At 35.2% G+C, this 23,312-nt stretch overlaps 1 long non-coding RNA gene across 1 annotated transcript; it reads left to right on the top strand.

Annotated features, from left to right (window-relative positions):
- The first annotated feature begins 4,862 nt into the window (after positions 1–4,862).
- Positions 4,863–7,499, top strand: LOC135407017 (uncharacterized). Its single transcript, XR_010426640.1, has 2 exons — positions 4,863–5,249; positions 7,454–7,499. It is a non-coding gene; the product is annotated as an uncharacterized LOC135407017 (long non-coding RNA).
- The last annotated feature ends 15,813 nt before the right edge of the window (positions 7,500–23,312 follow it).

Raw genomic sequence — 23,312 nt, 5'->3', positions numbered from 1 at the left:
TATGTACCTACACCTCTGTTTTCTATGAGCCCAAGCCTGCCTACCTTCATCACTCTTGCTACATTTTTCAGCAAGCAATTTCAGGCTTACTCTTATGCTGCCTTTCATGCCTGGGAGGATCTCCTTTAAAAGCCCCCTAGAGCTATCTTGTAATCCACCATCAATTCTCTTCCTAAAACCGTTATTGGCCATGATGCATAAAAGAAACCAAAGCCCCTAAGCAATTGGTGCACTAAAACATAGTCTATATTGCTAAGCAATGTTTGTCTCATGATCTCTTTGCAGTGCTCTGTTTTCATCATGCATTCAATGCATAGGCTGTCATCTCAACTGAAGCAAGAAAATACTTTAGCTCTACCTCACACCTCATAGCTGAGAAGGGTCATAACTGACTATTTGGATTCCTAGGCATCAGCAAAGTACAGACAGCAGCAGATGATGCTACTCTAGTATTTTTAGTACTCAAGCATTCTCTACCATTAGGTGTCCATTTCTTACCATAATTTTACTGTTTTCTTTCAATGTATATTGAAAGAAATTAAAACGCCAAAAATTGTATATTGAAACAACCAATTTGATTGGAATAGTCTGATTTGCAAAAAAACCCAATTTTTTTAAGTAAAACAATTTTCAATTGTTGGGTAAGTAAGACCCCTTTAGATATGTTATAAACTCCACTGTCTAAGCTAGTCTCTATATGTAGACAAGAGAGGGAAGCTGTCATGAGGGTATACTCCTGTTTGTATCTTCTGCTGTAAAAGAGTCAGTGTGTGACAGCGTTTAATGTCAACAGGCATTTAAAGTTAAATTAAATTTTACCTATCTTTTTCCTTACATTCTGTACCAAATGCAACAAATAAGGTCAATGCCAGATAATTGTCAATTTTAAAGCAAACATTAGAATGTGTTTATGTCAAATCTAGCTGCAAGGATTAAGACCACTGAATAAGGATATTGTGACAGCCAAGACTTAGTCTAAATCTGTCCAGATTTCTCCCTGGATTTCCTTTCCCTAGGTAGGGGGAAGAGGTTGTTCTACATCAAGATTTTGTCTCTTTATGGAATCAGGATGCAAGCAGGAACAAATTTATGCCTGGTGACTGGGAAGATCTCCTAAGTTACCTAAAGAAATGAAACCTCTTCAACCTATAGACCTTTACTTTAATGTCAAAAAAACCCCAAAAACCAAAAAACAAACAAAATCAACAAGCAGGCTACAATACTCTACAAAATAATCTCTGCAAATAATTTTCAATTTTTGATAATTTCAAGAGAAATGTTATATGAAAACAAGTAACTCAAAGGCAATAACCAATGAAAACTGAAAACTCTTTCCTCAAGTCCTCGTTCCAAACTTGGCAATACAACTAGTTCTTTTCATAGTAGCAGAAGATATTTCAGTCATAGATAAAAGGCTTTATATGTCTGTCATATAAATTAAGTGCAAAAACATAAAAAAGCTCAAAACGTTAGAATAATAAACACTGTAAACTTTGCAAAAGAAGGATTCTCCTAGAGAAATTTCTAAAGGAATTTTAGTCTCTGGATATAGTATAAATAATATGCATAGCATGCTAAGAAAAACTGAAACTAAGAATGATCCTAATATTATCATGAAGATAAATAAGGTGAATTTTATGGTTTTTGTCATATCCATTCCAGATATTTTCTTAAAATTTTTTAAAAGTAGAGAGTACATGCTACTTCTAGCACAAAAGTCCAAAATGTAAGACTTATGGGATAAGAAGAATGGACAAAATTTTCACTTATGTCACCTGCAAAATATGCCCAGGCCATTATTGCATCTGTCACAGATGAGGAAACTACCATTATGCATCATTTATCCGTTTAGCGGTTTACAGCTCCAGCTATTCCAAGGAAGTCACAAATCCACTAGCTAGCGTAAAGAACTACATTCTATGCTTGGTACTGTGATTTAGTGTGGAAGAATTCATAATGTCTGTGTAGCCAGGCAGCTGGTAACAAATATCTGAGGTATCTTAAATGTGTAGATAATGCTGCTTTAGTTCATTTGAAACTTATGCTCCCTAAAATAATTAAAGATTGACCTTTTTCATATGAAACCATATCTATTCCACAAGTCTAAGAAATGAACTTGACTATGCTAGTAAGAAATGATGGTTTTGACTGGTATCAATCCACTATAGAAGGAATTAAGGAAATCACTGCAATTTCTGCGCTGCTGCTATGCTAGACAAACAGAGTACAGGAAGAAGGTTAATAGAAATTCTGTTTTGCAGATGACCCTAAATATTTCAGAGTAGCAGATGCAAGGTCAAGGCAGACCTGCTTGGTAGCCCACCCACACCACGCCCCTGCAGCCTGTGATTGGCCTGGAAGTCCATCACCCTGGCCTGGAAGGCACTAAATGGTCAGTGACTGGATATCCTGCCTGGGAGGGAAAACTAAACTATATAACATGAGACTCCATGTGAGTCCCTCTCTGCTTCTTCCTGTCTTCTCTTCTGCAACCTGAACTGTGTGAACCAGTAACCATTCCTCTTCTCTCTCTTTTCCTCTGTCTCTTCTCTTTCCTGCAACCTGAACCATGTGAGCCACCAGATCTTGTACGGTAACCATTTTTTTCTTTCCCCTCTCTACTTCTCTCTTTGTTTACCCTTTTAATCTGTTTTCTTCTTTTAGTCTTTCCCTTCTCTTGTGAGTAACTTAAAACTAATGAATTGTGTTTTACTAAAGCTAGTATATTGATTGTTTTAGTGGGTGTTTTCTGTGGAATGGGTCTTTTTGCTGAATGTTCTAGTGAAATGTTTTTTTCTTGGTTGTATTTTACTACTGTAAAACCTTTTGCCAAAATATCTTATTTTTCTTACTAAATTCAAATAATTTCTCTTAAAGAAGAGTGTGTGACTCTTTCTCTGGATGCTAATTCGAGGTTATAATGAACCAAAAGGCTTTTAAAAGGTCCTAAATAAAATGTAACTGCTCTGGGCATCTTATAGTTTAAAATACAGAGTGTAACAGGGCCTATAAATGGAATTTTCCCAATGAGAAGGTCAGAATATTAAAGTGTTGCTTAAAATTTGCTTAGTTTAAACTCACTTGAGACCACCCATCTGATGACAATTACAATTCAACTCTTTGCCAAGAAATTATGAAAACAAAACTGTTCTCTATCCAACATAAAGAAACCCCTCTGTCTAAGTAGCAATACTTATGTGAACTAACAGACTTATATTTTCAGCTTCAACACATTTCTTATTTCCAATACCTGATGCAGGATGTTTATTATTCTTTAAATTAAATAAATCAGCAACCGGTTCTCAGGTATCTGTTTACTGCATGGAAAAAAAAAGAAAAAAAAAAAACAACAAAACAAAATCATAAAACTACTGAATTCATTACTGGTTTGGGTGGCTTGCTCCTGATGCCTCCTATAAGGACGAATGTCGTTATATTGCTGCTTAGTTAGTCAAAACTTCCAAAAGTACTTTGTTAAAAAAGGCAATTCTCATAAAACCCTTCAATAAATAATGTTTTTTTTCCAAATTGCAATTTTCAGTGCTAAGGTAGCATCCTCAAACTGACTTAGTGAGTGCACAGCTGATAACCAGTAGGGAAAATGGCAGAATGACCCAATTTTTATGCTCTACTAAGCAGAAAAGTTTGGTTTAGCTTTCTATATGAGAAGGTCAATAAAAATAAAAAATAAACCCCTGAAAAGTCATAAATAACTCCTTAAAGAAGAGGAAATATCATCCCAACAAAATTTTAACATCATATTAATGAGAATATGTAACAGAAACCAACAACACAAAATGCGATGGGCTTAAAATTGTATTGAACTGCTGAACAAAGTAAATACAAATTGCCTAAGGCCATATCCAAAAGAAGAATGAGACATAACGTACAAGTTGCCCTCATATTGGATATTTCCAGGTGCATGAAATTTCTCTATGCATCTGCAGTTTAATTGCTGAACTCAAGTGTAGAAGATCCATACTTGGCTCCAATATAATGAATGAAGAACCCAAAGATTTGGTGTAACATAATTTCCAAAGGGTGCTCAAATTTGACTGCTGCATAGCAAGCCACAGTTATTGGGATGCTCCATAACTGCAGTTGGAACAGGTTTTATCTTTTAGAAAAGGACAAAAGAGTAGAGAGATCCACAGTTTAGCTATGATACAGTGACCAAATTATTAAAAAAAAATATATTTTAACTAACCCTTAGTCAAAGGTGTTGCAGCATACCACAGTCACTGGACTTCAGACTACACAAAAGTAGATGTATGACTTTTCTAAGAATTGGCAATTCCATAGAAATAAAATCAACATCTGTCTGTGCAGCAAGTAAGTATAAAAGAAGCACTACTCTCTACCTGATATTTAAGGGACATTTCCTGGGACACATTTCTGAGTTCAATTTACTCTAAGGGTCATCTATTTTTTTAAGCTTGTGCTTATATAATGTAACACTCACAATGTTAGGGGCAAGATTTGGCTACATTTGCCAGTGGTTTGCACAATTTGATGGACCTAAATCTGCCTTTGACTACCCTTGTCCCCCTGACTCAAGTGTAGATTCATCTGTTGCTATCAAATACGTAGGTACTATGAAGAAATTTATCATTTTCCAATATGAATCAATTCATAAACACAGACATAGGAGGAAGACATAGAGGAAGATAGTAATGTGGAAACTTAGCATAGTTTCACTCAGACTTAAAAACAAAAGAAATTGCAAATAAGTCATTATATTCTGCTATATTCACTCTTAATAAGGCAGTACAGGTTAGAAAAATACAGTGTGAATACACTTAAGGAGCCAGAGCCCCACACAACTGTTCTCTTACTCCTCCCTGCTAGGAGTGGAAAAAAATCAGAAGGGTAAAAGTGAGAAAACTTGTGGGCTGACAGTTTAATAGGTAAAGCAACAGCTGCTTTTGCAGACAGCTAGAGGCAAAGCAAAAGAAGGAATTGATTCCCCATTTCCCATGGACAAACGTGTTCAGTCACCTCAAGGAAAGCAGGGATGCACCACACCTAAAGGTGACTTGGGAAGACAAATTACTGAATGTCTCCCCTTTCCTTCTTCTTCCCCCACTGTTACATGCTGAACATGTCACCATACAGCATGGGATGAAGAACAACATCCTTTGGCCATTTGGCATCAGCTGTCCCAGTTGTGCCCCCTCCCAACTCCTTGTGCACCCCCAGCCTGCTCACTGGTGGGGTGGGGTGAGAGGCAGAAAAGCTCCTGACTCTGTGTAAGCACTACTCAGCAACAGCTAAAATGTTCCTATGTTATCAACACACTTTTCATCACAAATTCAAAATATAACACCATACAAACTCCTAGGAAAAAAATTAACTCTATCTCAGACAAAATCAGTACAAGTGTATTAGGTTATAAATATGTATTGCAATCTTTCTAGTTGCAAAACTGAAAAGAAAGAAATCAAATTATTTCAGGTCAATCAAGGGAAAAATATCCTTGAACTCCAGACTGTACTTCTGTCTTTCATTTGGTTGCACATTTAACTGAGAGAAAAATGTGTCCCATATGGATCATTGCCAAGTTACCTGGACATTTTTTGAGTCAAAATGGACTTCAGAATTCCACAAAGAAGCCAAATGACCATCCATACATATGCTTACATGCAAACATCACTGTGTTCACTATAAATTACTCCTTTCTATCAAATGGGCATCTGTATTCTGTCATTTATATCCTCAGCATGAATTTAAGATGTCCTCCTATTTTTTGCTGTACTCCACAATTATGGCAGTAAAATTATAAGTCACCAGAGGAGGACTCTGCTTAGGGAGGAAATCACACAAGCTCTTAACCAGATGCAGATGAAGCAAGAAGGCTTAGTACTATTGTACTGTTTGATCATCTAGAAGCAACTGCAAATCTAATCAGATCCCTATGTTGAGAACTTCATGAACAAAAACCAGGCACATACACTCAAAGCAGAGGAGATGATATAACCTCATCCAAAGCCTCCTGTTGCTTTCCACATCCCACAATAATCATTTAAGTCTGAATTGTATGAGACTTAGCCAGCTTGCTCTCATCTGTGTCTGAGAATTATCCAGACACAGGAAAATATTTGACAGCTTTTTATTTGGGGTGAGATAGAGGTATAAAACTCCATGTCACGATCATACTGGAACCATCATGTCTATAGTTTCATTTTGTGCAGTAAAGCAATAGAATTTTGTGTCAAATCTGATTAAATTTTACAGAATTTCTGTAGCAGTTGTTGCACCTACCTTAAACCATCTTTATCACTGAAAAAAGAGAGAGGTTGCCAGTGCTATCAATGTAAAACTACTGCAGTACTTTCTCCAGTGAGGAATCAAAATTTTAATTCATAGATGACGTGCAAGATTAAAAGATTAAGCGTAATTCATTATGAAAGTATTGCTATTGCTAGTTTTACTTCCATAGAACTGCAACTTTTATGGCAGCTTTGAGATCATTGTTTTGTGTACATGACAGTAGTCCTAGAAGGTATGCCTCTCCAGGAAGGGCAATGGGGAAAATGAAGTTAAAATTAGGAACAAGTTTTAGTGGTGAACTTGACAGTGTAAGGCTTACAGTTGGACTCAATGATCTTAAGAGTCTTTTCTCTACTGTGATTCTATGATTCTGTGAAAAGGGCCACACACCTCTGAGATCAATGTCACAAAATTAGAGGCAACAACATACCAGAGCAGAGACAGGGAAAGCCTTTTGATATAGAGTGGCAAGCAGTAATTTTTAATAAAGCTTTGTGCCTCAATGAGCAGATCTGAGAGACCTCATTTGTTTCCATCACTAGAGTAGAAATATAATCCTGAAATACATTACCTATCTGCATTTCCACTCACCACCAGACGATTGATTTAGACAAACTATTAGATGACCAGAATAACTATAAGAGATGTACAGAAGAAAAGAGAAAAGATAACAGATGTTTGCCAAAGTTCACACATTTTTTTAAACAGCAAACAAAATTTCTTAGGAAAAGTTCATAAGCAATCTAAGTAGGAGATCAACTGAAAGAGGAAGGTAGTTTTCTAAGACAATATTTTTTCCCCCTCTCAATCCTTTTAAAGTGAACACGGAGATTTGTTGATCAAAACCATCTCAGTTATATCAGCTGAGAAGTAGAATCTTAATTCCAGGCATATTCCTGTCCACCTTCCCCTTTCAGCCAACATATAAGCAACCAGCAAATATCTACTAATGCACATTTGAATTTAAGGGTAGTCAATAGAGAGGCAAAATTTTACTTCTTAATCTGAACACGTAGTACAACTTTCTCTCTTAGTACCTAAGGACCTATACCATATGTGCTTTGGAAGCAAATAATAGTTGCAATAACTATTATCATTTGCACAGAGTTTTACATTTACCAGTCTCTGTGAAAATAGTAATTACTTCACTGAAACAGAGGTTCTGTCATTTACATTTCTCCAGGACATACACACTGTTATGTGTGAACAGACTGAGAACATATTGTAGGTATGTATTCTATCATCAATTAAGATTCCTTTTTAAACAAGGGGCAATCACTCTCAGAAAGTCAAACAAATAGCTGTGAGCTCAAACTTTGCTACTAGTCCATCAAAATTCTGTAACAGAAAGGAAAAAGAAGGCAAACTGGAAAGGCTAAGTGAGTTTTCACAACCTCCATCAACAAATACAAGAGAATATTTTTTAAAACATAATTTTAGGTATGTTTTTGCTTATGGCAGAATTTCACAGCATTCAGGATATCCTACTCAAATATGTTCCAAATTCTTACAGCTACTTCAAGCACTGAAAAATAAAAATTAATATTAAAATAATTAAATGAAAAATAAATTAAAATGTTCTTCTATCTGAATCTGTTGACATTGTTCACATGACAGTTTCAAGTACATATTTTTTACTGTAAGAATCTAGTATAGAAAAATTTGCAGAAAAATTGTACAAAAATAATTAAAATACAGAAGAGCTAACTTCTTAGTTTTGTTATATCCTGCATTTCAGGTCTCTAGTTCTGATTCCCTGTCCTAAATATAATAATTAACAACAACTGGAGGGTCTACGGCAGGGGGTTGGATCTAGATAATCTCTAAAGTTCCCTTCCAAACTGTCTCCAGAGTAAAAGGAGTGGGAAAAACCTGCAAAATATAGGTAAACAGGCACACAAGAAAACCATTCAATAAAGCATTATAATAAAAATTTTAAAGCATTATAAAGCATTACAAAATATTATAAAAAATTATTCTGAAGGGATCTTCATCAAAAAAGCCACTCACCTTCAAGTATAAATGGTAAAAAGCAGTAGGGAGCACTCAAAGAACAGCCTCACTAAAATGAATGAGAATTTTATAAAATTAACAAGAAGACACCCCAAGATTTTCTCTAGATCTTATCTCTATAATATTTCCAGTTTCACGAATGCTGCATGAAACTTCATTTCTGTACTGAGTCCTGGGAGCCAGCTTCTTCCACCTCTGCAGTTGGCAAGAGGCAGCATGGGACACACTATCTGATGACAGAGAAAGAAGGTTTGTGGACGTTCCCAAACACATTATCATCAGAATAAAATTCTAACTTCATTAGACTTTAAATTTAGGCTTATTTAACATCATGGTAGCACTAAACTGGCCTTTGCTAATGATGATCAGTCTTCTACCCAATGTGGTTCTCAGTGGCCACAAATGTCACGTGTGTACTAACATGCAAAATGGACAAGGGAGTCTTTTCTCTGTTTCTGAAGGCAGTCTCTTCTCGTCTCAGAGTAGAGTGATCTGGCCCACACAGTCTACGGAGGACAATGCCTGACCTTGCTTTCTTCAGGCCAAAACAGACAAAAAGGTATTAAGTAGTTGAGTAGCCTGTGGTCTAGTGCTCAGGAGCCATGCTTTTAGCCTGATTAATGAGCAACACAGCTACAAGCAACAAGACTAATCCTAAAGGCTGATGGAAATTAATATAAGTAAAAATTAAAGAATATAGGGGTATTGGAAAGGATGTGTGCATATGTTACTTGTATGTGTTTTTTTCTTCCAAATATATTAAGATTTTTCTGTATCATTCAGAATATTTTTTCAAAGATAACAGCACTTATATTTCCACTTAAACTGGAAATATTTCAGTTTCATTCACTGATGCTAAGTTAATCTTCATTAGACAAACTCGCAATTTATATCTGTTGAAATTAATGGAGTTGCCTCAAGGGTGAATTCCACCCAATCTTTTTAGCTATGTCCTAACACGGATTGGAGTAAAGAACCTTTTAGTAGAGTGACAATATAGAAAAAAATTACTACAGAATGGAATCAAGCTAATGGGAAAATTAAAATAAAAAAATCCATCTTCACAAATGTAACTGTAATTGTAACATAGACTGTGATCTTGACTTCCTACTGCTTTTCAGCAATTGCAACTGTAAGTATCCAGACCAACATGGTTTAGAAAGGTATGCTCAGTGTAATATGACAGGCATGCCATTAGAAAAATTATTTTGAATGAAGATTACATTCCATGGGACATTGATCCTGATTTATTGTTTTAAGGTTCTATAGTCAAGCACAAAATATGCTGTCTGACTATACTTTAGTGGATGAGATGTATCTGAATCATAGGTCATCTACCTCCACAACCTGCGACTCCTAGAACGCTTCTATCAACGCTGTCTCCGTACAATCCTAAACATCCACTGGTCAGATTATGTGACTAATACATCTTGTGGTGGTTTGGGCTAGGCCTTCCTTGGTGACCAGTTTGTAACCAAGGAAGGGTCCAGATTTACCCAGTGTTCCCTACGATTTTTATGTAAGCCAGATTATAAGAAGAAAGGAGGAGAGGCCTTCGTTCTCTTTCCTTCCGGCAGCTTGGAGGTGCAGGTTCCCTGCTGCTGAGTCTGCCGTGCTGGGGAGCGAGGCCTGGTTAGGCCTTGCTGACCTTGGGAGACAGAGGTTGCCGGCGATCGTTCCAGAGCGACTCTCGGTTGTCCCAGGAGAGTAGTGAGCTATTTCTTTGCTAACTCTTTTAGTTGTTAGATATTGGGTCACCAATTGGGATATATATATATTTTATTTTAGTTTTTGTTCCCTTTTTCCCTTTCCCCTTCCCTTTTCCCTTGTGAAATTGTATATTTTAATTGTATATAAGTGTAAATATATTTATATATCTCAATTTGGTTGTCTCTCGTTTCGGGTTTTCTTAGTTTTTTTCTCCCTCTTCTCCCTGAGGTTTGGGGGGGGGGACTTCTGGTGGTAAGGTTTGGAGACTTGGCAGGGAGCCAGCTTCAAACCATATCAATCTATTCTACAACAAGCAGCAATCTCAATTATTGAGGCCATGTTGCTGAGAACACAGCTGCGTTGGGCAGGACACATCTCCAGGATGAAGGACCACCGCCTCCCTAAGATCTTGCTTTATGGTGAACTGCCCACTGGCTGCCACATGAGAGGAGCCCGGAAGAGAAGATACAAGGACTCCCTGAAACAACATCTCAGCCTTGGCCATATTGATCAACATAACTGATCTACTCTGGCCTCCAATCAGGAGGTCTGGAGACACACTATCTATAACGCTGCTGCTTCTTTTGAGAAAGCACGCAGGATCACTCTTGAGGAGAAAAGATAACACAGAAAGAATCGTGTCTTGCAGAATATACCACCTAAGGAGTCTTTCTGCTGTGCCTTTTGCAACCGGATGTGTCTATCTTGTATTAGCCTTTTTAGCCACCAGCATGCTTGTTACAAACGTGGGTAGAGCCCCTCCCAAATCTTCATTTGTGAAGCCTAGCCATGATGATGATGATGATAATGAGTGGATGAGATTCTATTATCTTTTTTGTTTCATTGTCAATTATATTTGTCTGATTCCCTGAACAAGGGATTATGTGGCCAAGAAGTACTGTATTTTTTCTAATCATACCAGCTACTTTGGTTAAAAAAAAAAGATGCTACTTGTTTCAAATCTTTGTCCTTCTCAGTTTTTTAAGGCAAAAGTTAGCAGTTATCTATAAGTTATTTTAAAAAATTTACACTTACCAAACCTCTCCCCATTTATCTTCTTTATTCTTTTGCATACAAGAGAAAATTTTAGCAGATTTCAGAAAAAGCTTCTGAAAAGAGATGCTGAATCATTTAACCATCCAGAAAACAGAGGCTCTGAATATAAATAAATGAGCAGTTCAAAAAAGGTAATTTGCTTCCTTGTAAAAAAAACAAACAAAACCTCCCAAAGCCACTCAACTATACCAAAACAACCAAGAAAAAAACTGCATAATAGAGTATAGTTAAATAAAAAACAATACCTGAATTTCTCAAGAGATGCCATTACCTATAATGTAAGTGTTACTCAACATAGAAGTCATTTCAGTGATCCCTTTAAAATTTCCTATTTCGTTATTTGTCTTGACAACAGTTTGTAAAGCTTCCTTTAGCACAAGAATTTGGTTCTTATTCTATCAAGGTAAAATGAAGATGTGTTTCACTAATGAATTACAGCCTGAATTTTAAATTGTTCACAGCTTTTCCCTTTACTTCTTCACATTTATTCCTAAAAATTACATAAAAAATAAATAGAAATAATTATATAATGCATTAGGAAAAAAAAGTAAAAGTATTGGAAATATTGGATATGAAGTCTGACCAGGACTATTCCTTCTTTTTTCTCTTTCTTGTCTTTTTTTTCCCTGGTTTTGAAATGCTGTTGCTTTTTCTCATGGACCTGACAATAAAAAGAGACACTCTTATTCGGCAGGACATAATCAAATGCACTGCTGGGAGAGGAATTTTGGTACAACCAGAGGAGACTGTCTCTTGAAAGTCTGCTCTGAACTTACAGATCCTCCCAGGTTTCAACTCTGGCTAAATTCTTTGTGTCTTTTAGTCCTTGTGATTAAAAGTCATGAACTGAAACTTTGAGTGGACTTCTGAATAAGAGTTCTGGAAAACACTGCTGTAAAATAAACTAGGTACAAAATTAAATGTGTGACAACGTCTGTGGAAATATAACTCTTAATACCTGATTTTTCTAATTTTATTACATGGAGTTGTTATTTATAATTTTCTAAAACCATAAAAATATGTTGTCATATTTGTCTCAACTCCAACTATGTTTTCAAGGAAACTCTGCCTATTTTTGTGAAACAGTGGAAAGATGATGCTTACAAAACATATTAAAATGAATGGAAAAAAATTTGTCTTTTCTTCCAGGAAAAGGGAATTGCAAAAATAAACATCACGTGAACATAGAGCTTTTCTCTATGACACTGATTTGGTGAAATATCTCTGCTAATGTCCGTGACAATCAAATTGCAAAGTACAGTAAGTAAAAAGTAACACTTTAGATAAATTTAGCCAATAAAGAGAAGACAGAGATCACTTATAGTTATTTCAGCTCTTAGATCCCAACAAGCATTAGTTTTATTTCCCCAGAACTACTTTATATGTAAAAAGAATTCCAAATTGATGCTGCAAAAGATGTCTGTCCAGTTAGGTCTGAGTCCATAGTGAATGAAATGATTGAGCTTAGTCACCAGTGGCCTCCAAGCACCCTAAATATTTAAAGACACACTACTTCATGGAAGTCTGACTTTTACAGTGCAATGTGCTTCTGAACCCAAATTGTTTAATCTTTCCCTTTGAGAGTATTGCCAATGAAAACAATGTTTTGCAGTGTAACTGACTGATGAAAACCGTCCAATATATTAAGGAAGCAAGAAAAGAAAGGAGGGGTAGGAAGGGGGTGTATCTGTTCTTTCTCAGTGTCATTAGGCAATCTGATGAACTCTGAGAATTTGTCAAATTCAAACTGACCATGCCCGGAGAGAATTGTTCTTTTCTGTTTCTTGCAGCAGCTTTGATGACAAATGGGATATTATTTCTATCTTTCTGTCAGACAGTTATACGGTACTGTGTTTATAAATCCACCACCAGACTGATTTTTGCTAAATGGTCTTTCAAAATCTCCTTACTTCCTTGAATAAGCAGCACCGACTAGAATGTCATGAGGTGCCAATATATATTAAGTTGAAAGTTCCCTTGATGTTTTACTTTTTCCAGAACCACTAGATTCTCTACAGTATTTCTGAGAAGCATATTTTCTTTAAGATCATAGATGCCAAGACTAACAAGTATAATTTTATGGATGCAAGAAAATAGTATGGTTTTAATTTGGAAGTAAATGCACCTGTGGTAAACTTTTTTGGGAAAATATATTGTAGTATTTTTCTTTATTAGTGAAATATTTTCTCTCTATATGGTACTTTCCTCCTTGTCTAACAATCTTAACCAGCAATTACTGCAATAAAATACTGTGGGAGTTCCAGAAATATCACTCTAAAAAGAAAGCACTTCCTGAAAAGCTACACTATTGGTGCATTAGTATTTTGAAAATTACATTTGTTGAAACTTCAATGAACCACTGTTGGAGAGGGTAATATTTCTGAGATGCTGAAAGTCTCAGAGGCAAGTACATTGTTCACTGGAAGACAAAACTAGTTTAGATTTTTCCAGACACTAAATTTGAAATGTTAACGGCAAATATTAAAGTCAAACCATGTTTCAGATTCCAGAAAGGAACTGCGATAAGATGTGCTGAATCCAAAGAATTTCTGGCTTGCTTTTGGAGCTCCTTAAACAAAGAGTTCCAGAAATCTTTAATGCAAACTATCAGCAAGTCTAACTGGAAATATAATGCAATTAATGGCACATGGATTTTTTTTTTTAATATTGAATGTGAAGTTGTAGCTCACTTTTATTCTTATTCATAAACGTAAGTCTAAGTTTCTGATGATCACCTTTCAAATTGAGAGCTTTTTTAGAAGTGTTACAGGTTTATTTTGACTAAACATGACATCAATGTTTGGGGTTTTTTTCCTGTATCTGTGTCCAAGTTACAGAGGCCAGGACCAGTTTATCACTATGTGGGTGTAACCAAAATTGTGTATTCTACACCCTCTATGTCATTTCTGATGGACTGTTAATAATGGATTGTTTGCAGCAGCTGCCCAGGGCACATCCGACACCTCAGATTACAAATTGGGCAGGGGAGGTACTGGGTATTCCCACCTGAACCTGAGCATACATAGTCCTGGGGGTTTGGGACTTCTGGTACCATTCATCAGATCCCAAGGAGGACCAGAACTCCAACAGGACTGCGACTGCCACTCTTGACAGGACTCCAATCATCACTTCAACAGAACTGTGACCATCATCCGGACCAACAGGTTTTCTTTTCCTTTTACTTTGCCCCCAGGGGAACCACATGGTGCTCAGCACAGGGGCAAATGAACACTGTTCTGTTCTTGTCCCAGGGTCCTGGATTATACATCTGTCTTGGGGCGTTAAAACCAATGTTCTCTGTATCATTGTATTTATCATAATCTTTTTAGTAAATTGTAAGTCTGACTTGTAAGCTCTCCAGTTGAGTTCATTTCTCCTGCAGGTTTACTTTTAAACCAGCACAATCTGTCAATTAAAGAGATATTCCACTTACAGTAAAAGAACATCTATTTTCCATGCACACATTCATGCGTTCCATAAATACGCATTCATACATATAGATATTCTGTACAAAGTGCATACATATATATTTATACATTGATTATGCAATCAGTTTGAGTAGAAAAGTTTGAACAAAAAATAGCAGATGCAGAGAGTCAATATAAACTTAAGTATTTTTGTAGGCATAGCAGGGGCAGTTAAGGATGAAGTGGGGTACAGAGAATGTGTTTTACATATTTTCAGCTGATTTCGTTTAAGATAGCTGAAGACATATCTGATATAAACTGTACTAGTAAAATATGTTTGTCTGTACAAACTGCTTCTCCCCCTGCAGGATCTGCAATATTTTGTATAAAATTTACTACCAATGGTAAACCAGCAATAATTTTTGAAATTTATAAATATTTAGAAATCCAAACCAAAATGCACAAAAATTTCAATAGAAGTGCTTGGTCAGAACAAGGATCCCCCTAAGCAGCCACATATCTCTGATATCAGTGATGAGCAACAGATACCTAAGGAAAGAATTACAAAAAAAAACACAAACAAACAATTAAGAGAGAAAGGGAGCGAGAGGGCAAAATAATAGGATGATTGTTCCTCTAACAGACCCTTTTAGCCCCAAAAGGTAAAAGATTTGAATATTTTATTGAACACTGAATATGGATCTCAGCATTTTATTGGACAGATGAGTGAATCTATCTACTGATACTGCACTGCCTACACCTACCTATCATTAACATCCCTTGTGTCATCTTGTGTCAATGAGTTCCAGATTTCAGTTCTTCACCAAAAATTTTAAAAGAAGCTATTAATGCATTGCTCCCTTTCCTTGGTTGTTCTTGTATAAACAAAAAGTCTTAATCTATTTAGTCTTTCCTAGCAGATCATACTTGCCATTCCTCTGCATACGTTTCTGCAAGGTCTTTTTCTGACTATTGCTGACGATTTTGGAGATCTGCAAGGATTCATAGAACTTCCTTCTAATCTTTAATTAGAACTAATTTATAGTCTCCTATTGTCCATATACTATTAGCATTATTCTTCTTTATTACTTCACATGGAAGTAATTGCATTTAGAAATTTATCACCTCTTCATTTGATCACTTCCTCATTCAGTGCCATCTGAACTTTGCACAGCCATTTGCAGTCAGACTTAGATTCAACTATTCTCAATAATCTTCTGTCATTAAGCAGACTTTGCTAAATGTTCTCACAAGTTAAAACTTTATAGCAAAACAAGAGAGACGAGACTACAAAAGAATATTTGTTGTTTTAAATCCAATTTTTTGCAACGTTTTATCAAAACTGATAAACAAAAATTCTTTCTTTGAAAAGTATCTGAGCAATCTCATCATGAGCAAGTTCCAGTGGTGGGACTGGGAATGGGAGAAGAAAAAAAAAGGGGAAAATACAAAATGAAAAAAAACCAGCATTTTTCTTCAAGTGGTTTATACTTCTCCAGGCAACCTTATTCTTTTGTTCATGAATGAAAAAAGCTATTAACATTTTTTTCTTCAGTTAGTCATATTTTTTGCTTGGGCCGAATTGCTAGTTAGTCCATAAAGGCATATATTCCACTTAATAGGAATAAGATATTATTTTATTTAACAGCATTTTATGTAGCCAATGTGAGTTTTCTGTGCTTTGGTATGAATGTTTTATGGTTTTCTTGACAAAAGGATTCATCTTGTATCGTTGATACCACATGCTTCCCTGAGGAGATAGAAATGTGATTAAGCTAATAATAATGGCAGTGCTTTTGCATGGAAACATTAGGTGGCATTTAAGTTTCCCACAGTCATCTCTCTGTCTTGTAAAATCAATAGATTCTAAAATGTCCCCACCTATATACACAAATTACGTTTATGGAAACTTATAGCTTAACCTTGAGAAAGCAGGTTGTGCTTTTCTTCTTTTTGCGTGTACCACAAGAACATCCTGTGGCCCTACTCAGCCCTCAGGGCTGAATTCAGATTTTTAGTTTAAAAAAAAAAAGCAGTCTTCATTCTGCAGAAATTTTATGCTGACAATGACTAGATGAAACATAAGGATAAAATAAATTCAGAGCTAGAGAAGAGAGGTTTGAGGTGGCAGCAGCAGGAGTATATATATCTTTGCATAGACAAAGAGAACATGCTGTAGCTTTGGCCTGTTGCTCACTGATTGCAGTTCATGCAGAATCTCATGAAGATGCTAATTCCATGTCTCCATTTTATGCCCTTGCTAAATCAGCATACCTACATGTTGTTGCCATAGACATTTCAAGTAAAAATTACAGAAAATGGTGTATTTGAATAGCCATCAGTTCTTGTGCTACTGAGGCTGATTTAGATAAATATTATTAATCTCTCCTTGAATTTTGTTGGATTTATTTCCTCTAACATGCAGTAAAAGGCCCTTTTCTTGGCTTATTTTTCACATTTGAAATAATTCCTCAACCAGTAGATAACAAAAAAACCCGCTTCCAATGTGAGCCAGTTTTGAGTTATCTTCTGAATCTGAAGGCATGAAAATACAGTGACTGAAAAATTTTGATATAGTTCTCAAAGGAGATGCTCATAACACACTATCTTTAGGAAAGTTACTGCCCTCTTAACTTTCCTAGTTAAGGAAACTAGGAAACTGCATTAGCTTTCCTTAAGCAGTACATTTTACTTTTAATCCCAGTTCCTCCTTACCCTTGACCGGATATCATTCATGGATCATGAAATATTCTAGGAAAGGTAGTATTTAGAAATGAGGAACCAACAGTTTTATAAAGCTGCTCATCATGGTTAACGTAAATGAGAATCAGAGATGACAATATCAGAGTGGGTGACTTAATTAGGCTGTTTATTTGCTTGATGGATCCTCCACAGATTGATTTCTAACCCTTAGATGCTCCAAATCACCCTAGGAAAGGCCCATTGATTATATAAACAATATAGCTTTTGAAATTCAGAAATTCCTATTAGGTTTTTAAATTCTATCGCCCACCTTACTTTTTGTGGGTTTTTTTCTAAGTTTTTTTATCTCTTCTAGCTGTGACTATTTAAAATAAAAATATGGAAAAAAAGAATAATCAATGTAATAAAATATTACCAGAGGATAGCAAATTGGCTCATCTACTTATGGGACTCTCTTCTCACAAGCCCACAGATTCAGCAAGGAACTTTTTTTGTGGTGGTTTCTCATTGCACCCTCTCTGTATGGAGTCATTTTGCTTTTTTGTTCAAGTAATAGTCATACATGTTTAATAGATATACAAAAATAAATATAAATATCAACAGGATTGTATTCTCATTTTTTAAAGAAAACTTTTGATAAATGCAGTTCTTTTTCAAAAACACTCAGTCATGGACTTTGTTCATTTGGCAAAGGCCATCACTACAGTGGATAACAGACTCCATGAAGGCAGTTATGAAGTAGATTTCTACCCATTTGTCTGCTTCATCAAATATCTAAGATCTCCAGCTTCAGTCCCAGATTGTGGTAATCTGAAAATCCATACAAAATAAAACAGTTAGTTTCCTGAACTCTTTTTGGATAAACAAACGAATTTATTTTGATAAGTGAAGGCACTTTGAAAAGCATATATTGCTTGTCTTAGCAAAAGACTAACTGATGTTCTAGCTAGCTATGATTTCTTACGTAGGTGGCCTAATTTCAGATTTATAATCCAGGTCTGGAAATCTACTTTGACTTCTCTTTTTACTACATTACTGGAACTATAACAAAGCTGAGAATTAAGTAACACATTTTCCGGCATGTACTTCCCCATTTCTTCTATGTTACTCTTCCATTCTTGTAAAATCATAGCCTTTTGCGGTTATGGATACCTGACTTGGCCAAAGGTCTCATTGCAAAGTCAACTAAGTTTTGCAGGAATTTTTACTTAGCTAGTACTTTAAAAAATGGAATAATACTTAAATATAGTTAAAAATTATAAAGCTTCTACATATTTTGTCCTAAGATATTCCTTCTACAGTGAGTTTTAGATTTTTATAACTGATAATTATTAGATGGTAAATTGTTAATAAAGAAGTGGTCTCCAAAGTGATGTGTGTGCACTCAATTTTATGCATGCTTTATAATGTACATAATATGCTAGTATAGTAGTTCATGTATGCGAATTATAAAAAACCATAAATGTCCATATTTTGGGAATGCATACTGGTAATTTTTTTATTGATAGGGTTAAATAGTAAAAAAAGTTTAGAGACCACTGAAATAAAGAATCCATGGCATTTACAAAACCATTCTAAGTTTTAAAAGTACAAAAAGTTTCATGTATAAAAATCTCTTGTCTAAATTTTATGAGCCAAATTAACAACTGCAATAAAATATAAAGTACTAATCAAGATAGTGTGTTGAAAATCTGTGAACAATTCCATAAATAAACACTCTTCATAATCCAAAGAATTTGTAAAAATCATCTTCCTGTCTCATATGAGTAGCATTTAAATTCTTCCCTCTTCCTTAATTATTTTCCTACTAGGAAAAAGACCAGAAATAAAAAGGGTTAGAGATTAATACACTTTAATGCAGCATGGAGAAGAAAAGCCACTTTTGTAATGAAGACTCATCTCTTGCTAAATATAGCTAAAATAAAAACGAACAAACAAAAAGATTTCCTGCTCAGCTAAAAAATGTAAGAGCTACATACGTGGAACAGCTATTTTTTATTATTTTTTTGCCAGTTCATGACAGAAAAATTATGTTTGGAAATTTGAAACTCTTATACACCATTCACATATACCTAATAAATAATGACAGAGAACTGGGTAAGCCTAGTGGCTTACATGTCTGAATAATATTTACTTAACCAGAACATTAATGCATCACTTTTTTGTTTTGTTTTGTTTTCCCAGAGCTGAACAGTTCAGCTAACACAATTGCCACAGTCATTCTCTCAGCAGCACTGAAATCTACATTTAAGTGCCATCTGTGAGGCAGTCAAAAACTGGCCGATTCTGTGCCTTTGTTGTCCTGTATGATGTTATGCCTTAGTTAATAACAGAGAATTCAAGCACAAAGATGAATCTCTCTGATGTCATTCCCTTCATTGTATGTGAAGATCTGTGCCCCACCACCTACTAAGCCTTCCCTGACTGACCCGTGTTTACCTTCTGTTGGTGCCACTTCCCACTGTGTTATTGATGTGCTTTTCTGCCCAGGAAGCCGTCTTTCTCAATACACTTTGTTAAGCTCAGGCCATGGGCACACACTGTTCTTTGTTGTACTGTATATGAGGAATGTTTTTGGAGGGGAACACTGATAGTATCAATGATTAGGAGTTTAACTGTCTTCGAAACCATAGAAGCAACATCTGCATTGCCAACACACTGTATTGCAGGGATTAGACTTAAAAGCTATTCTATTACAAGATACAAAAGGTCATTTTTCCCTCATACCTAAGTATATTTTATTTACATAACAGAAAGTGACTTGCTTCTAAATACACAGATTGTGCATGTTTCAGTCACTTGTTGATTTTCTTTTCTTACCCTTTAAGTTTTCTCTATTTAGCATTGTTCAAATCTATACACCATGGGAGTCAACATTTGAGATCAGCAATATTATTAAAGGAACAAAGTACCTGCCTATTGACCATCGAAGAAACCAAATGTGGAGGCAAGGAATTTGCCTTCCTGATTTGACTTTTTTGGTCTTGTTTTTGAAGGTGTTTCCCAAAATGCAGCATACGCTCTCAGTCAGGAGTCATAGAAAGAAGGGAAAAAAATGGGACACAGAAATTCTGTTTGGCAGGAAGACAACTAACAAGGTTATAGTTTGGCCAATACATGCCAGAGACTGATCATGAACATTTTGGGTTGCATTTCACACAAGAGCAGAAAACTAATTTCTAAAACTAGTGGAAAATTCTTGAGTTTTTCTTTTCTTTTTTTCTTCCTTCTCTCCTAGTGGGATTGATGGTATTTTCATTAAAACTCTAATACCTGTTTATACTTTCTGAGTAGGTATAAAACTGGTGAACCAACTTAATCATTTTTAATTCTTGTCATTATTCAGAAAGAAATCCATGAAATGTGGCTGTTCACTTGTGAATAACAAATCCTGTAAAATTATACCCTGAATGAGGTCTTTCCTTTCTTTCCCTCTGTGCAGTTTGTCTTCTAAGCCAAATCAGTTCTGACTACGTCTCTACAAGAAATGCCAATTGTGCATTCTGATCTCAGAACCTGTCTAGGGAGAAAAAAAGACTTCAAAACACATGTGGCACTAGAGGCTTGATGAAGCAAAACAATGAAATGATGACAAAGTCTAATGAGCACTGTGATTTAAAGCATCTAACCTTCGGAAAAAAATCATACCTAGAGGGTTTTCTTTCCTGACTGCCTCCTCAACTGAGTTGATATTAGGTCTGTGATGGCACTGCTAATTTTCTTCACTCCCCTGGAAGTGCAATGGTTTGTGCTATCTTATTAGTTATGCTGTTTATAGCATAAATGCTGTGTCTTAGCAATAAGTGAGTATTAATAAATGTGATGTCATCAAGGGGAGCAACTGTATTAATGGATGACGTACATGTTAGACTCAGGGAACCAAATATATCATCATAGCCTCTTTAATCTGAATGAAAGCATCTGTGATCTGAAACAGTAGGTATTTATGAAAAATTTGTTTTCTATCCTTCCTTTACGAGATTATTAGTGGTAGAAATTTAACTATTATTCTTATAAGAAAAGTCAAAATATGACTTCCTTAGTTTCTTTTCAAGTTATTTCTTAATATTCAGAAGGAAAAGTAAGCAAGTTATAAAAATAAACAATCAATCAAACAAACAAACAAACTACAAACCTGGACTTGGCATGGTTTAGACATTTCGATCACCTTTATTTTATTCTAAAATAATAAAAACTAGTATCAATAATGTATTTTGATAACATCTAATATGATCATCACATGTAAAACAATAAGAAGCATTTTCCTCCGGAATCTTTTATATTATTTTTTTCCCCTGTATTTTATGTGTCTACAGAAAAGGTGAGGGGGTTTGTTTAGTGTATGGATTTTTTTTTTTCAATTACAGAACATAAATGAAAAAAGCCAGAATTTACCAGTGACAATCTGAAGTAGCCATATTCTCATGTATACTGTCTTCATTCTGTCATGGTGGTACTCCAAAATAGAAGATAGTGAACACTACTTTTCTGGTATTTATTATGACACCATTAATCATTAATGTTTTGTTTTGCTAGTCAATCAGTAGTAATACAGTTTCATTGAAACTTTTTTGTAATTTGGTTATGTCTCAATGTCATCTTTTTACATAGCTAATCAATGGCCTGCATTCAAATTCAAGAGTTTAAGGATCAAACAAATAGGTTTGATATTTCCCTAATTGAAAGGTCTAAAGAAAAGTAATATTTCATATTTGACAATGCCTTTTTCTTTATTGATCACTCAGCAGAGCTGGGAAAGATCACTGATTTCACTACTGCTTCTCTGCTTCCTCTTTCATCAACAATGATATATTGCTTTCTCTGGAAATAAATACACTGGAACCAATATACTAAAAACAGGCAAAAATGTCATATTAGTTCTAGTAATCTGTTTAATCTCCTTATAGACTAGTTATGTGTGAAATGTCAAAATCACACTAATGTATTCATTATCTGTTTGTGCTTGAAAATGTACTAATTCAAAGCCAAGTACTTTAATATATAAACTGTTCTAGCATTCTCAAAATAAAAATGTATTTTGTTTCTTTTAGTTCAAACTACCTAACTTATGAATCTGTTTAAAGGTCAGGGGCTGTTATTTTTTTCTCTCAATAAACAGTAGTTTAGGGGGGTTTAGTTGTTTTGCTGTTTTTTTTTTTAATTAGTAACAATGATTTGATTTAATTTAATTTGAAAATAATTTAAAGAAGGAAAACTGGACAACTAAGGAATCCTCAGCTAGCTTACTTTTTACATGTTAAGAAAGACAATTTTAGGTCTCATAAGCAATTTTCAGTGATAATTTTTAACATGAATAAGCATGGCATTTGCAAATATAATGATACAGTAAATAAACCCCACTGTGTACAGCATCAGAGCTCTTAAGACAAGTCATAAAAACACGTGACCTCCGTTCATCAATACCCATGACAAACATACAGTTGCACACTATATATTTTTGTAGAACAAAATATCTATAAATTTCTCTTCACCCATGTCCCAGCTGCAATGTACCTTTTAAATGCGAGCAATGCATTACAGAAGATATGACTAATCTAGAGAATTTCCATTTGAAAGAGAAATGAGTAATAATTGATTGGCCTAGATCCAAAGTCACAGTGGGGTTCAAAAAGCTTGTAAGTGGCCTCATAAAAATAGAAGCTGTATCAACCAATTGAATTTAATTATATGTGAAGGTGATGAGGGAGCTAAACAGCCTGTAATTGGAGTCCAATTACTCAGTTGGTCTTCCATAAAATTAATTCATCTGAAAGTTTGCCATTGTCCCATGCTCGAGGCCTGCTGCTGGTTTAATTAGTTAATACTGAGGAATCTTGAAACATAACATTATTTTGTCTTTATTGCCAATTATGGGTTAAACAAAATTGTACATAAAATATTAACATCTGCTTCCAGCACAACTTGGAGAGGGCAAAGGCAAAACGTCTTATTCTTAATCATGTTAAGAGGGGGCAAATGTCTTTAAACACAGTAAAAAATCTTCCTTCTAGTCATGGCTTATCAAATTAAAAATCAAGATGCAAAAGATCATTTGAATGCGATGCAATAAAAATACGAAGTATAAGAGTTTATATAACAGATTATTGCAGAAACAGTTTAACTGTGCTCTAGAGTTCAAATTCACTTGGACAC

This window comes from Pseudopipra pipra, chromosome 2 (genome assembly GCF_036250125.1).
Source record: "Pseudopipra pipra isolate bDixPip1 chromosome 2, bDixPip1.hap1, whole genome shotgun sequence".
In the NCBI taxonomy this organism is placed as follows: Eukaryota; Metazoa; Chordata; class Aves; order Passeriformes; family Pipridae; genus Pseudopipra; species Pseudopipra pipra.
The sequence above is the reverse complement of the archived record's forward strand: the minus strand, read 5'-3'. Positions and strand labels throughout refer to the sequence as shown.